The 9,897-nt window shown below is 42.3% G+C and overlaps 2 long non-coding RNA genes across 8 annotated transcripts; one reads left to right on the top strand and one right to left on the bottom strand.

Annotated features, from left to right (window-relative positions):
• The first annotated feature begins 1,289 nt into the window (after positions 1-1,289).
• Positions 1,290-2,703, top strand: LOC119294100. Its single transcript, XR_005143332.1, has 2 exons — positions 1,290-1,600; positions 2,233-2,703. It is a non-coding gene; the product is annotated as an uncharacterized LOC119294100 (long non-coding RNA).
• A 492-nt stretch (positions 2,704-3,195) lies between these two features.
• On the bottom strand, positions 3,196-9,891 carry LOC119291926. 7 transcript variants are annotated; one of them, XR_005142744.1, is made up of 6 exons: positions 9,449-9,891; positions 9,270-9,363; positions 8,614-9,052; positions 5,087-7,927; positions 3,910-4,012; positions 3,196-3,800 (listed from the first exon to the last, which is right to left on the bottom strand). It is a non-coding gene; the product is annotated as an uncharacterized LOC119291926 (long non-coding RNA). The 7 variants fall into 7 exon arrangements; XR_005142741.1 differs by having other exon boundaries at positions 3,196-4,012; positions 5,087-5,186; positions 5,262-7,927; XR_005142743.1 differs by having other exon boundaries at positions 3,196-4,012; positions 5,087-5,751; positions 6,324-7,927.
• Between the last annotated feature and the right edge of the window lie 6 nt (positions 9,892-9,897).

The following is a 9,897-nucleotide window of genomic DNA, read 5'->3' as shown; positions in this document are numbered from 1 at the left end:
ACACGGACTCTGCAACGCTAATCGAAGACAAACAACAATGGCACAATCTTTATCAGAACATTCAGCCAATGTCAAGGACGCTAAATGGCCTGCTGGATGTGTGAAAGATTGTGGACGAGGCCAATCAATAACTTTGGATAAACCATATGCTTATTTGTAACAATCCTACCACTTACTTTTTACCAAATCATACTTAGCGGTGGAGATATACAGCATTATAATCAAAGAAGCGTAGATATGAATATGTATCAGAACCTGTGGCTACATGCGAGCAATCAGAGTAGCATTTATTTCAAAAATCTGGATAGCATTGCATGCGCTCATGTGAAAAGTGATCTGTGCTTCAGTTTTTTTCTCCATTGCATATGTACTTTGAATTGGAAAATTCAGGCTTCCATTAACCTGTTCTGACCAGAACTTAAATTAAAATGTGTGAAATTTAAGATAACAAAGTTTTCCATTTGTTTTATAATCTTTTTACGTATTTCATGATTTCTTCAAAGTAATCTAATATATTAGTTTCACTGTATCATTTTTTGTGGAGGGAAGTTTACAATAAATCTAGCAGAGCATACAGTTGCTTACTAAATCAAATGCGCATACATTCTACACACTAATATCTTTTTTTAAGGGCACACTAATATCACTAAGCTATATTGGGTGAGATGATGAACTTCCCCTCATCATTGACATGGGAAACCACAAATCCTAATAAATCACGTCGAAACCACAACAACTTGGGTATGAGACACCGGGAAAAGTAATGCGTAATAAAAATCTAATTATCAACCCTAGGGTCTAATGTAGTGAATTACAGAGGTGAAACTGGATAAATAGAAGTAAGTTAGCCAGCATGTAAATAGGGCCAATAATCCATGATGCTTACTAATGAGATGTCGAGCAAAGATACACATTGGAGTCGGCACAATCATATAAAAATTAAGGCAAATTTTAGCATGCCCGCTCTTACCTCCTGTTTTAACATGAGAGCTAAGAGTTCATGATAGATCTGAACCATTGACTTGATTAAGTAGTGGTCTGATTTACTTTTACCTTCTTACCTTCCATGTGAAAAGAGGGGGTAAAAGGGAGCGTTTTAAAAATATTCAAAAAATAAAGAAAAACGTTTAAATCCGGCGGACCGGCCGAAGCTTCGGCTGGTCGACTCGCTCAATCACGCGCGTACGCTCATGTACGCGTGCCACGCGTCCACTCACAACCGCCCACTTCCCTTATCCTCTCTCACGGGTGCTGCTGTCCACACAATCAATTCACATCCATCTTTTTCTTACACCTCCTGTGACGCCGCTGCTCCCACCGCTCCTCCTCTTATTACTCGGCTGTCATTTGGTGTGCCACCACCGTGAGCGTTGCCGTGGAGCCGAAGCGGCCACCAGCAGATCAGCAGCCGTGCCTGCTACTTCAGAGGTCCTCACTTTTTTGCTGCAATCGGTTTGTGGGAAGCTGCAACCGGCCGTCTAGGAGCTGCGACCGGTGACGGCCACCTGCGGGATGAGGCAGCGCTGGAAACGGGGACATCGGGGATGCTGAAACCCGTGGTGTTTTTTGCTGCTACCAGCTGTAATTTTTGCTGGAACTGGTGTGTTCTTTTTCCTTGGATCGGTGTCGGCGGTGATTTTCTGCTGGAACCAAGTTCTATTTTTGCTGGAACCAGTGATATGTTTTGCTGCTATGGGAGGAATTTTGTGCTGGAACTGGTGTTTCCTTTGCTTGAATTGGTGCCAGCGGTGAATTTTGTTGGAACCAAGATGTTTGTTTTGCTGGAAACATAGATGTGTTTTGCTGCTACCGACGGTAATTTTTGCTACATGGTACTACCATCGTCTTTGAATTTTGCTGGAACCAAGATGTTGTTTTGCTGGAAACAGAGATGTGTTTTGCTGCTACTGACGGTAATTTTTGCTACGTGGTAATACCATCGTCTCTGAATTTTGCAGGATCCAGTACTCTTTTTTTGGTACCATTGCTTTGCTTTTTGCTGGAACCAAATGATTTTTTCGCTACCACTGTCTTTGAGTTTTGCTGGAACCAAATGATTTTTTTGCTACCATTGTCTTAGTTTTTGCTGGAACTAGCACCTATTTGTTCTACTACCATCTTTGGATTTTTTGTTGGAACCGTCGTCGATTTTGTTACAACCGGCAAATGTTTTTGCTACGTCCATTCATGACGAAGATTAGCTACATCCTTTTTTTCATGGTGTTTCTGCAGGCTCGGCGAAGATTAGCTGCGGGCGGGGGTGGCCGGCAAGCACGGACGGCGCGGGGGTGGCCGGCAAGCATGGGCGCGAGCGCGGGGGTGGCTGGCGAACACGGGCACGAGCACGGACAGCGCGAGTGTGGCCGGCGAGCATGGGCGCGAGCACGAACGGCGCGAGGGTGGGCGAGCACAGGCGCGGATGCGGACGGCGCGAGGATGGCCGGGGAGCACGGGTCCGAGCGCGGGCGGTGCAGGGTGGCCGGCAAGCATGGATTGCGCGAGACAGGCGGCGAGCATGGAGATCTCCCTTTTTTTTTCTTTTTTCTTCACGCGTGTGTGGAAGGGAGAAGACGACTCAATCGCGCTATCCAGACCGTTTATTTGTACGGGATCCAACGCCTGGCAGCGGACCGGCCGAAACTTCGGCCGGTGTGCCGGCGCCTAGCGTCGCCCAAAAATAAATGTTGATATGCTTATTGAACCATGAAGATGGGACTAAAGTACAAACAACATATATGCCATTCGCAAAAAAAACATATACACCAATAAAGATGATCTACTTCAAAACAATGAATAAAATTCTCGATCAAAAAATCAAAATCAAAATGACTACACATTTCGTACTACTGTATATAGAACAGCTATATAGAACAGCTACTTCACATTGTCATTGAGCTCATATAATGCTCCAATTTCCATAAGGAAAGAATAAAAAATGCTTCAAACATAGTAGTACACGTTCCCCAATAAAACAACACATATATAATACGCTAATGCTAATGCAGAGAAACAAAAAGGATTCTCCAAGCATACATATACACTAGGTCGGGTTCGCGCCATAGCGCGAGGGTGCCGGTCACAACGTTTTGACAAAGCGTATAGCAAAGTGTATGTAGAAAACCAGGTATAGCATGTATAGGCAACTATTTGTGTTAGAAAGATAACATAATTGAACTGAAAATGACAATCAAAATATAAGACAGAATCAAGCTCGGTGCTTTCATACGATGAGAGATAGAACACAAGAACATTGTTTACGACACAGAGATAGGAACTAAAACTTAAAGTTTATACATGACTTGTTCAAAGCAAAGTGAGAACAGCAACATACTACCAGGTGGTACCTTCCATTACAAACATAACAGGATATAGAAGAACATCAAAAGGGCAAAGGCAATGCTCCCTAAGCATGTTGGGTACGATGTGCTGACCGAACTCACCAGATACTATCCCTGGTGTCCAGGCACTGCTCCGATTTCATGCAAATATAATGTAGCCTTTTTGCCAACTTTCCTGTGCTTGTGAGTGCTGTTTTCATAGCCCTTTTGGTGTTGTCCTGCCCTCTTAGGTGTCGGGCAACTGTCGTATTCTATATCTGGGTAGAATACGAGCTCATGTATCCGACAGCATAGTACCATCCTCTGCGCACCTTCTTTATCGTCTTGTTTGCTGCAACCAGCAACTTTACCAAGTGTGTGACTTGATTTTCCAGCTTTTAACGTGGGAGTAGTGATAATCCCTAATTTCCTTGCCACATGCATCCTCCATAAACCTAATGGCTGCGATAGCAGCGCTGTCTTCTGCATCATCATAGTTCTTTGAGATCACACCAGATATCGAGGTTGGAACAAGCAAACCATCGATCAACTATAACGATGAATTGAAAGTAACCATCATGTGACTCGTTACCCGGACATGTCTTGTGATGGTAAGTTGCAGGGGGCAACTTGAGAGCTTGAAGCATGAGGGCAAAGATGTGGGAATGGGGAATCAGTATTACATAGTCATCTTCCTACAGAGGAAAGAAAAGGCTTAAATAATTGTTTTACAAAGGGATAATCCCACAAGCCACTGCATTTATTTGTAAAGCAGGGAACAATGAGTTTAATTTCTGTTGATCAAACTAAACCAAGATCAGGTGTATCATCATACACTTTGCATTTAGTGTTACTGTAAGATGAAAAACAAACTAAACTCAGGAAAGAAGTATATTTAAAAACATGTTGCTGCACTGAGTAAATTGGCCCTGGGCTGAAACAAAAAGACTCGCGAACTAATGTTTTGGTGCTGGTGCATTATTTTAGTTTGTGATGAATGGCGCCCTGTTTTACCTAGAAGTCTGCATCCATGACTTTTGCAACAGAAAAAAATAAGGCATGTTTCCATTTCAAAGCTAGCAATACGGGACTGAATGAATACAAACTTATATATCATGCGGATAAAATAGAAAGGATGCTCACTGAAGAAGACTCAACTATCTAAAAAGAATAATAAATTAACATTTATGGCCTACCATTCTGTTTAATTTAGATATACATAGTGCTAATCTGTCAATCATGCCTAATAAACCATACCATGACTTCACCTCTAAAATTAATCACACAACACACGTCCATGCCTGCACATAAAAATAATACTCTAGATCTAAAGCTAATTTAGCTCAGTTCACTTGTATGCACCACATGTGTCTGTGTGTGCTTATAAAATATAGGCAGACTGTTGCAATGCAGAAGAAGAACACTTGGGAAAGACAGTATGTTGCCAGCAGCTTTGTGATCTGTGCCTGGATAGCAGGGTGAACAACTCATCACCAGGATAAAATTATTCAATTAATGCAGTTCCCTTTTCCTCTCTTATTCAAACTTCACATCCTAACCACCAAAAGGAAGTGAGAAGCAAACTCGGCTTTGGTGTTTTTTGATCATTTTATTGAACTCAGGAAATTATGCATGAAATGAAGAGAACCATGTTGTGTGTAAAGCATATCAAGACCTGCATTTTTTATCCTAGCATTTGCCTTGGCTCGACTGTTCACAGAAGCTTATCTTCTTGACAAATTAGTTGTAACAACGGTTTGGGTTGTTACCTTTGGTTCAGAGATTCTTGTCCTCGATGATGCCGAGCCTGGAGATCCCTTATTGCAAACAACTCTAATGTCCACGTCCACCATGCGTTGTGCGCTGGATCTGAGCCAGAAGAGTGAGATTTGAGTGTGGATAAAGTAGAGAAAGAGGGATAGAGGAACCAAACCGTTGACTCACCTTTGTTGTGACAGGCGTCAAGGATTGACCGTCGAAGCAGAGTGAGCATTACATATATTATTAACAATTAAGGAAATGATAAATATGCTAGTAATGCTAATTAGAGTTAGTATTGTAGCAATTAACTCGACCCTTTGTGACTCATCAGTAGTATAGCAGCACGACAACCTTTTACAAAATATCTAACTCTAAGCAACCCCAAGTTCTCAGGTTTGAAATAATTTTGGACAAACAACCAACTGATTTCTTTTGAAGTTCAGTTAACATCTCGATGGAGAACACTGTTAACGTCTCCATGTCGTGAACCTAACCGACAACCATAGCAAATTCTCAAACGACGGATTCCTCAAACATAAATATGAGAACCAGCTAGGGTTCTGAACCAATCAAGCACCCTCCTCACCAATACGTGAAACCCAATCATCACATGTTTATTTTCATATGAATAACTATATCAGTAAGAGCCAAAAACCCCACTAACTTCCATGGCCTACAGGAAAAGCAAATGGAATAGGTCATATAATCACCTATGGACCATGCCAAACATAATTGAATAAGTTCATATGAATAACTATATGAGTAAGAGCCAAAAATTGACTGGTTTCAGTCGATGCCCAATTGACCAGCCTTTGTCAGACATAGCAAATCATTGCATTAATTTTGTTAAAAGGAACATGGTGAGCTTTTAAGACAAACTTAAACTTTTAAAGGACATGAGTATTCAGCGAGAACACTATACAACTTTGAAATGGCAGTGGCTACTCCTTTAAAGAAATTAAGATGGATCTGAAAGCATTTCAATAAAGTTATCACAACCTCAGTTTTCTTATTTTAGAATGCACCATTCCTTGATGCTGCAAACTAAATAAAGCTAGGCAATAGAAAAGCAAGAGGAGCATACCAGCAATAGTTCAATCATAAAACTATTCTGGTATGGTGGAAGTCAAAACTAAATTACTATTAGTCAATCGTGTACTATATGCTCCACATAGACACCCTGAGGATGTACACACATGTGCGACAGATTGGTAATATAATAAGGTGAGGAAGAATCATGCTTACCAAGTCCGCGGCAGCCTGCAGAGTAACATTATATTGTGGCCATCATCATTCGGGCCTGTCTCATAACACCTCCAGTGCTAAGTCTGACCATCATGTGTCGACCGGAAGTGCGCCTTTGAGGCAGGCTGCCCATCCCAGCGCCATGGTCCAACATGTCAATATACTATAAATTGCTTAGTACATCCAAAGGAAATTACAATATTCGCTCAGAACTAATGACTTTAGTATCTATAGGATAATTGATTGTCAAGATCATGACAAAGAAGAAACATTTAATATGTTTCAAAAGCAAGACAGGACAATTGATCCGCGTCAAGTTCAGCAAAAAGAGTTGGGTCATACGACACCGAAAGCAAGCCAGTGGCAGTGCAAAATAGGAAAATCTGGGTTGCATAAAGTAAATAACAAAGCATAAAGATAGAAGATACGAAAATTTTAATGTTAATCTCCATGTTCCAGACCAAACACATCATCGACAACATACTATAACAAAAACATAAAAACTTTCTATATAAACCATTTCATTATTTATAGGACATAAACATAACAAACGGGTATATATGAGGACATTCAACACCATGAAAAAAATAGAAGAATCATGTACATAGAACTGAGATTTTCCCAGTCCCACATCAAATTTTCAATCATAAAATATATTCAAACACAAACAGAAAGAGCTATGAGCCTATGAGATGACCAAGCAGATGATATCTTAAAATATGAAATAAGGAAACCTTATCATTGTGCAATATAAACAATATAAAAAGAAAATATATGAAAAAAAAATAAAAGTCGAGGGAAAATTCAGAAACTGAAATGCCATGTGAAATATATTTTCCTCTACATTCTTCGTATAAGCATCGTAAAGATAAATGTAACCATAAACTTGCCCTATTGGCTATATCCTATATATTTTCTAAAATAGAGTATGTATCAAACAGAAGTCAGAACAAAGGGAATATGCATCAAATACAATTTCACCTACATTCCTCCTGTACACTTCGCAAAAAATAGTTTTGGCTTGCTTTTAATAAAAATAGCAGTGGGAAGTTACCCTACTGTACAGCTCAAAAATATATAAAGTTTTAGTGGTTTCTCTTTTGTTTGGCATGGTTTCGTATCTTGGTTTTGCTTAGTTGGCAAGCCTGATTCAACAAACTAAAAGGAGATACACAAAATAAAGTCAGTTGGTCGGAAGAAAATTTATTATGGAAAGGAAGCATCTTGGCCATATTTAATTGGCAGGAAAATCGTAACAATGCCATCGTGATAAACTGCTTTCACCCACGATAACAATCCATCGTTATATACTGCTCATGTGGTACACAATTTTCTAGTTCAACTGCTTTGCATTTTTGACCCTAGCTATTTGCTGAAAATTTTGTTAGGGAAAAATGATAGAACATACGCACATGTGGATCCTCACCTTTCTTTATGTCTATGCATGTGAGGAACAAATTAGTAGCATTCGTACCTTACTATGTTTCTCATTATCTGCACCCAACTAACATAAACACCAATCACAAGCCCCAACTGGTTTAGAGATTCATAATCTAGTAGTGCACCAAATTGAGCAAAGGCAAGCCAAGGTGAAGCACACACAACTGCAGACAACAACAAAAAGACATGCCAATCAGTCAGCCGTCAAACCTTAAGATGATATTAACACTATGATGGAACTTCATACGATGAATAAACAATGTGTTGGAGGAATAGAGCTCCACACAGTACCTCTAGTGCTAAAATAAAAAAATAGTGCAAGAACAAGATAGATTTAACTCTTCACTGAAAGATAAGTAGGAAGGAGCGACTGATGATATAATGAAGAGATTCAGTCAACCTGGGTCTAGGAATTAGCGTGCAAGGGGCCATTATTTAAATTTCTCTTCTTGTCTACAATCAACCTGGGTCTAAGAACACAAAATAAGTCTAGCTAACTTTTTTTTAGAATTACTAATTAAAATTTTCCCTGAATGAGTATAGTCCTTGAGAAAAAACTGCAGAAGTAATTATTTAATGAAAGCATTTTAGTATTGTATAGATGTGTTTGTACCAGAAACATGAGAAGAGGGACCTTACAGTGCTTACCAATGCTAGGGATCAATGCTGCTCATATGACAACATCATTCAGACGAACATGCTTGATACCCAATTACGCGTAGAGAAAGAAGTGGTAAAATGCAGAGTATGCAACTGAACATAGACAGCAAGAGACTGAATGGCAGAGACATTTCTGCAAGCAAGTCGAGAACGAGAGGGCATGGCCATGGCAAGAGGAGGAGTGTCGGACCTTGTCCTTGGGGATGACCTTGACAGCGATGTCCTGGCCTTGTGCTCGCCCTTCTAGGCCTTGGCGGCGCAGGTGTATCCGAAGTGGCCACATCCGACCTCCTTGCCGAGCTCGTACTTGGCGAAGAAGTGCTTGGAAAAGCTGAATCCCTTGTCCAGGCCCAGCTCCAGCTCGCTGCCCTCAGGGATGGATGCCCCATTGGGCTTGACGGAGCCGTGCCGCCATGGCAGGAGCGCACGGATGCGCTTGGCCGACGACGGTGGTGGGAAGCCGGGAAGAGCCGCTTGAAGCCACTGCACGCCAGCGTGGACGCCACACTCGAGTTGTCCGGCTGCCAGTGCCAGGGCCGTGCTTGTCTTTAGAGCTCAACATACACCATTCAATATAGCTCATCTTGCTTGGTGTTGCCCTCTGTGTAAGCACATTACGGTACTGCTTCCTATAAATACGAGAAGTAATAACATCAGTTTTCTTCATCACATCACTTTCTTACCTCACAGTCCAAAGGAAAACAAGAATGCAAGTACGCATACAACAGATGTAGCTGCTCTCAAGTTCTGAACCGTACACATCTCTGCACATGCCTAAATCTAGCTAATGTGTTATTAGCAAATCCGAATCCAGAATTGCATAATTACGGCTCCCTGGATGAATACCTGCGTTTCCAATCATGGTCGAGTTTAGGTGCATCGGCTGCTCGCACATCGGAGTGAAAATAGATCGGATGGGCTCCCATCCGCCACTTCTGATCTGGAAAATGGGTTGCATACAACATATTAGACGAAAATAGAGTTCTACAGCCAGTATTTGAGATGGAGTATGCTGATGAACTAACCTGGAGCTAGATCTAGATCGGCGGCGGCAGATGCCAGAATGCCCCTGAGCGGCGGTCGGGTCTTTCCATTACCGAATTAGCTCCCTCGGGTAGATAGATGGCTCCACCAACACGCCCACACGCCCGGGCTCGAGTTCATCCATGGCCACCACCGCGCTCACCAACCCCTTCGTCGTCAGGCTCGGGAAGGGCAGAGTTGGCTGCCATGGCTGGATCTTGCCGGCTCGAGTCGCACATCTAGGCGGAGGAGGCGAAGGGAGCACGACCGGGCAGAGTAGGCGAACGGCGGCAGGAGAGGAACGGGGAGGAGAGGGGGACAGGGGCGCGGCGGTGGCTGAGGCTGAGGCTGCAAGGACCAAGGAGCGACGGGGGCGGCTAGGGTTTTCGTCGCGCAAGGGGTCGCGCCCCTCGACCCTGAGCTTGGACGGGCAGGGCGAGGGGGGCGCGGG

This window comes from Triticum dicoccoides, chromosome 4B (assembly GCF_002162155.2).
Source record: "Triticum dicoccoides isolate Atlit2015 ecotype Zavitan chromosome 4B, WEW_v2.0, whole genome shotgun sequence".
In the NCBI taxonomy this organism is placed as follows: domain Eukaryota; kingdom Viridiplantae; phylum Streptophyta; class Magnoliopsida; order Poales; family Poaceae; genus Triticum; species Triticum dicoccoides.
This window is presented reverse-complemented; position numbering and strand designations above follow the sequence as displayed.